This window comes from Oratosquilla oratoria, chromosome 2, assembly GCF_046742065.1.
Source record: "Oratosquilla oratoria isolate Oo_2021 chromosome 2, ASM4674206v1, whole genome shotgun sequence".
NCBI classification, from domain to species: Eukaryota; Metazoa; Arthropoda; class Malacostraca; order Stomatopoda; family Squillidae; genus Oratosquilla; species Oratosquilla oratoria.
The window spans coordinates 31,928,897-31,936,396 of record NC_134778.1 but is presented as its reverse complement, the minus strand read 5'-3'; positions in this window follow the sequence as shown (position 1 = coordinate 31,936,396).

The following is a 7,500-nucleotide window of genomic DNA, read 5'->3' as shown; positions in this document are numbered from 1 at the left end:
ATCGGTGTGTCATATCAGTGTATCATGCTAGTGTGTCATGTCAGTGTGTCATATCGACGTGTCATATCACCGTGTCACATCAGTGTGTCATATCAATGTCATACCACGTCTCATAGTATGTGTCATCAGTAAGTCATACCAGTGTGTCATATCGGAGTGTCTTATCAAAATGTCATATCAGTGTGCTAGTGTGTCATATTATGAGCGTGTCACATCAGTGTGTCATATCCGAGTGCCATATAAGTGAGTCATATCAGTGAGCCACACCAATGTGCCATATCAGTGTACCATATCAGTGTCATTCCAATGTGTCGCATTAGTTTATATTATCTAAAACGCAAATAAAAATGTATGCCTCAAAAACAAAAAGGTTAAACGTGTTAGTCATTGCAAAGAAAAAGGAGAGTTAAACACGATGTTGTTGCCTTTACTACGGTAAGATCAACCAAATAGGAATAGTCATCGAAATTTTATATAAAAAATGCGTGACCATAGCAAACAGAATATAGAAAGCGATTCACTATCACCCGAAAATAAAACGCAATGGAAACCAAACAAGACTGAAAATTTACAGACCACACTATAGTACAAGAAAGAGAGAACGAGAGAGAGAGAGAGAGAGAGAGAGAGAGAGAGAGAGAGAGAGAGAGAGAGAGAGAGAGAGAGAGAGAGAGAGAGAGAGAGAGAGAGAGAGAGAGAGAGAGAGAGAGAGAGAGAGAGAGAGAGAGAGAGAGAGAGAGAGAGAGAGAGAGAGAGAGAGAGAGAGAGAGAGAGAGAGAGAGAGAGAGAGAGAGAGAGAGAGAGAGAGAGAGAGAGAGAGAGAGAGAGAGAGAGAGAGTATGTTTGCGTCTCGAATATTTAATCAAATACAGTTCTCATAATGCGCTCTGGCACCCAGCAGCAGACTTAATTCAGCTAAAGAGAATCCCCCTCATTATTCCGTCCTCCCTCCCTCCCTCCTGATTCCTTACATTCCATTCATAAAGCTGATACTCTTTAGGCAATTTTATTCAGGTGATCGGAAGACCTTCTCCGGTCTTCTTAGCTTGAAACCCCAATTCAGTTAACCAGTATAGCTAGATATTAGACTGAAGAATATAAAAATGGAGACTTCAAGAGACCATTATGTCTACACTAGGCAGTTCCATTTCCATTACCACCTGTCACCCCTATCCATAACGTTATCTCATCTCTTAAAACAACTAATTGTTTCAACGCTCATTGCAGGTTACTAAGCCTACTCCATTTGTTAACCAATTTCCATCTTGAACCTATATTTGTCCAATTTGAATCCATTACTATGAGTCCTGTCATGTTGTCTTAATATGCCTGCTTGTTATATTCTTGCCTTGCCTTGCCTTGACTAACCTTGCCTCCCTTTTTATATCCCTTGACCCATATTTGATTACCCATCACTTGAATACACTTTTCTGGCTTCCGACAAGCTATCTTATTTAGACAAAAGGGAACTACCCCTTCCCAGTCATTAAATCATTCTTGGATAAAGACTTTATTCAGCTGGAGGAAACAGATTTGTTTTATGGGTTTGACACAGAAGTTGGAATACAACGTTTTCTTTACAATCAAACGCTGGTTTCTTGCTCGTGTTCAAGAAATTGATCAAAACCCAAATATTGATTAATTCGTTATATTTTTGGCAGATTAATGAGTTTTTTTCGCAGCTTCTTTTTTACGAAAAAAAAGATGGTCATTGCCAACGTTCAAAAAGTGACTTAAATTCAAATTTAGGCTCTATAATGATGTACTTCAATACTTAGTAATTTTGGTTACTTATTTCCAAATTGGTTTGACAGAAAGGTTAAAAGTTAAGTTTTCATGTTTTTTGACAAATAAACTAAATATTCTTAGTCACATCACACTGTCATTAGCAGCATTTATAGAAAGCGTGAGTGATTTTTCTGAAAAAAATCACAATTATTGATTTTCTTGAAAATTCAAGAAGTGTCCATCGCTTCTGAGTCAGCAAGACTGACGCAGAGGATTTGGGTGATTTGAGGCCGCTGTGGGAAAGAATTTTCCCCAAAATATATAAATTTCAAAACTTTTGAGCTGTAACTTCCCTGTAAAATATTTTCTCTACAAATTCCAGTCCTGCAGAGTTGATCTTGTTATCGAGAATGTCTCCTGCTTGACAATGTAGACGAAAACGACGTTGAGGTCAAGCAGGTCCTCTCTCTAGGAGCTGAAGACGCTCTCCTCTTCTCGAACTGCCAAAACGAAGTCAGGGGTCTTGACCATGCTAGTCCTGTTGAGAAGAATGTTCCTGGCCTCCAAATCACAATGAACAAATCCAGCCATATGGATATGCCGGAGTCCTCTGAGGCATTGAAGACAAATCGGTTTCACCTCATTCTCCTTCAAGCGGAATCCTTCGGAGGTCATACTGTTGACAGTCTCTTCAAGAGATACATATAGGTTCATGAGATCAATGACGAAGTAGACGGCCTCGTTCTCTTGGTCTCTCATGACCGTGTGCAACATGAAAAAGAAACAGAAGACATGTACATCCAGCCAAGCTGTTCTTAAATTGAGCAACATTTATCGAGTCAGGGAGATCTAAATGATCTTGTGTAGGATTTAAACCTGTCAAAAAGCAATCTGAACTTCTTATTTTTAGGTTAAAGGGCTGGAATCTTCTCCAGAATGAATCTAAAGTTAGTTTTTATCGTGAGCGACATTGTTATTTCGAACAGTTTTTCTCACTTGAGGATGATGTGGTGTTTTGCAATGATGTATATTCTGTTATGGAGGAACTTAAGCATAAATATGATAGGAATGAGTGGCGTTTGTTTGTTGACTCTTCAAAAGTGAAACTGAAAGCTGTTTTGCTCCACAATGGAAATCAGTTTCCTTCTGTTCCTCTGGCTCATGAAATGTCTGTGGTAACCTAAAGGTTGTGGCAATTTTACTTGGAATGTAGCTGGGTTACACAAATTTTTGTTGCTTTCTCTGTGAGTGAAATAGTCGGTATAAGAAAAATCATTACGAAAAGAATGTGTGGCCGAAACAACCTCTGACTCCAGGAGAGAAGAATGTTGTCAATCCTCCTCTTGTTGATTCAGAGAAAATTTATCTGCCTCCTTTGCATATCAAGCTGGGGTTGATGACAATTTTTGTTAAAGGTATGGATAGAACTGGCAAAGGATTCATGTACTTGAAAAATAAGTTTCTTAGAGTAAGTGACGCAAATATCAATGAAGATATTTTTGTTGGACCACAGATTAGGGAGCTGATGAGAGACCAAAATTTTAATGAAGAGCTAAATAATTTTGAAAAAGCTGCATGGCTGTCATATAGGAAATTTGGGCAGAGTTTTGAGGGAATCACAAAGCAAATAACTATTCTGAAGTAGTAAAAGAGCTACTGACATCCTACAATACCTTGGTATGCAATATGAGCCTAAAAATTCACTTCCTAGACTCACTTGGACTTTTTGCATGGAAATTTTGGCGCCGTCAATGACGAGCAAGGTGAGAAGTTTCACCAATATATTCTAAACATGAAAACCCGGTATCAAGAGAAGTGAAACTCTTCAATGTTGGCTGATTAGTGTTGGACACTAAAAAAAGATCTCCCAGAACCAAAATACACTCGAAAATCATACATTTTTACATTTCAAAGGTAAGTTTCATTGAAATGTCAGCCTCATTTATTAGTTATAATTGTTTAAAATTCAACATGCTATCACAAAAAAAACTATGCCTGATAGAAAAATTCTGATAGCATATTTGAAATCAGCAGAAAAACTTATATCAAGTTCATTTAATCTTGCTTGAGGAACTGGTATTTTAAGAAATTTTGTTGGCCAGTCTTATCTGTAAAAATTATCAATATTTATACTGGCCAAGCGGGTTAGGGCGTCGTTACTTGCGGTGAAGCTCGAGGGGATGGAGGTTCGTACCCTGCCACAGGCGAAGTTAAACCAAGGGCATGGTTCATTAAATTCCACACTACAAAGGCCTCTATAAGGGGCACCGTCCTAGTCCCTCGATAGGGGGTGTGGGGTGGGGGGGCGTTTGTGACGTTGAGCCCTATCATCATCATCATTAATACACAATTCCCACATGATATTATATACATATTCCCCATACCCCTCTGGACTCAAGGTTTCTCCAACAGAATTAATACACTGTTTTTTTCCCTTAAAAAAGTTGTTGTATTACAATCCTCAATGTCACAATTATCTTCATTATCAAGTCCTATCTTAGTCTTTTTTAAATCATCTACATGTGTAATTGACACTTCCCTGGCATCTAAGTGTAAGATCTTGCATTTATTTCCACCTGCAAAATAAATTATTCAATATGGACCTGTGTATCTTGTTTAAAGTTTACTATTGATTGTATATATATTGGGCATGACCAACTCTCCTATTCATAATTTTATTTTATGTGTTATTTTGTGTTGTTGCTTCTTCATATATTGTGTATAATCTTTCATGTGTTCCCTAACTCTTTTATGTAGAACTTGAAATGTATGTATCCCTATTTGAGATGTAATCATCTATGCTATACACTAGCTTTTGTTCTACAATCAAGATTCATATGGGGGAACTTTGTCTCTCCCAAAAATAATAAACTAGGGTGCTTCTCCTGTAGCTGTATTAATTTGGTTGTTTAGGGCATATTTGACATAAGGAATCCAACTATCCCAAGTTATACTATGTGGGCTTATCAAACCTCTAAGACTTGTAATAAGTTTCTTAATTAACCTCTCTATAACTCCATTGCTCTGACGATGATTCATCTGATATTTCTAGATAGTGCATCTGCTGCAACATTCTTTCTACCTGGAATATATTCAAAATTAACCTCATAAACCTCAAGGATTATCTGCCCCTAAAATTCTTATGCTTAAATAAGTTGTGGATAGTTGTATGATCAGTCCATACTCTAATTGGATATCCCAGTAACATATTTCTAAAGCTTTCTAATGAAAATATCACTGCTAAGGTTTCACTTTCTGTAATGAAGTAGTTTCTCTCTGCACTATTACAAAGCCTTGATGTGTAAGCTATCGGTTTCAATGTTTAATTTCTCTCTTGCATCAATATGCCTCCTAACCCTATATCAGATGCATCAGTACGAAGAATGAACTCTCTATTATAATCAGGAAATATGAGAACTGGACAAATAGTAAGTTTATCTTTCAACTTGTCAAAAGATTGCCGTTGTGCAGGTCCCCAAATGAGATTAGTGGTTTAGCTATGTCTGCATGACTGTTTATAAATGTTCTATAATACACTATCAATCCCAAGAAACTTCTCACTTTTTCTTCATTGTTTGGAACTGAATAGTTCTTTACTGCTTCTACCTTTGAATTTACTGTAGTAAATTCATATCAGTCTATTTTATGCCTCAAATAAATTACACTGTCCTGCAAAAACTTACATTTTTCAAGTTTCATTTTCAATCGTGCTTCAACTAGTCTTGAGCATATCAAATCTAATTTCTTAAAGTGCTCAGCCGCTATTCGGGAAATTATTAAGATGTCATCTAAAAATACAATGGCAGTGTTTCCTAACACTGCCTAAAACTGTATTCATTAATTTCATACAAGTTAATGGACTATTACATAACCCAAATGGCATTCGTTTGAACGCATAGTGACCCGTTGCTGTAGAAAATGCTACATAATTTTGTTAATCTTCATGCAATTTGATCTGCCAAAGCGCAGATTTGATATCTGTAGTGCTAAAATACCTATTCTTGGTTCCCAAACTACAAATATATCTACTACCACCGGTAACGGTAATCTATTGGGTATAGTCTGTTTATTCAATTTCCTAAAATTAATAACTGGACACATGGTACCATCTAATTTTGGCACCAGAATCAAGAGAAAGTTCCCTTCCGTTTTGACTAAGTTCAATAATATCCTGGGACAATATTTCAGTGATTAATTTATATACAATGGCTACCTTGGAATATGGTAATATATAGGCAGGTATATATGAATAGGTTGAGTCCCTGGTTTTAAGTTGATCTGATGTTTTAAAACAGTTGTTTTGCCCTAGGCGTCCCCCAGCAAAGCGTTTGTTTTATTGTGCTTCAAGAGCAAAGCAAATAAGCTTTCATTCAACTCAGGACAACTAGTAAGTTCTAGTTGATTCTTATATTTTTCTCTCAAATCTGTTTCTTCCTGAACTGAACAGATTGATGAAATTGGGAATTCCACCTCCCCAGTACCCCCATTTAAAATCTTAATAGGTCTCGTACAGACTTGAAAACATCCTGTTTGTGTACCTTTTCTTAAAACTATGTCTTTATTCAAAATATTAATTACTAATATTTCTACCTTGTTCTTGTGTGTCTTATAAATTCCCTAGTCCAATTTAAAACCTTTTATCCTAGTAGATTCTGGGATGGTTAAAATTTCAGTCCACAGTAACTCCTTTTAACTGCACTTTTACTATATAAGAATCTATTTTCTGTTTGTTTTATTTGTTTTTAAATTGACCGCTCTGCCCCGCTATTGTCTAATATAGCATTGTTATTTTTCCTATCTATTTCCATAGGTTCCCTTACCACATATACTTGTTCTAAGTCTGGTTGATTTAAAAACGGAATTAACTGTGATTTCACTAAGATACCTAACTCAGCAGGACATATGATCATGCCTTCTTTTTTCATAGTTGCAAATCCTATTAATAAATCTCCTGGGAAAACAGGTTCTTCTACCTATCACTGGAATGTGTAAGTGTTCATTTATATACAAAATTTTATTTACTTCTATCTTACCTAATTTTTTTTACTGACTTCCTGTTACTCCTTGCAATGAGTAATGGATTGGTTCTAAGATTTCTACACCCGGTTTCAACTGGTTTAAGACTTTGCTAGTTATAACACTGACTACAGATCCCGTATGAACATGTTAATAGGTTTATTGAAAACTCTACCAGCAATGAGGGGTCCTACAGAAGTTATTCCAACTGTTACAGTAAATTTACAATTGTCTTTGGTATTGGTGTTTTCTTTCATACTTCTATCACTCTTGTCCCTAACACAATACCGTATATTTGTATTTCTATGGTTAGCTCTGTAGCGTCGTTCTATTTTGTGTCTGGGGTTTTTTCTCTTGTTTCTGGGTTAATAAAAAAAAATGGCATTGCTCTACTGTCCTGTGTTCTATGTCCTACTCTCTGGTGATACAAACAGACCCTCATATTTGCAGTTTCTACAAGTAATCTCATAATAACACTCTCGTGCTTTATGCCCCCATGTATTACAATCAAAACCGGTTTATCCCTATCGTGCTTTCTTCTCCCGAAACTTTTGGTATGTTTGTTTGTGAGGTAATAATTTCATGCTGGAGAACTCATGTAGCCGTACCTTCAATTGTTAATGTTGATTTGAATCGACTGCTTCCTTTGTAGTCGTCCTCACACGTACGGCGCACCCTCACACGTACATCAACCTTGTCTTGCGTCCTCCTCGTTCACTCCTCGTAGTCGAATCCTCGTGTACTGTTGTTTATGAT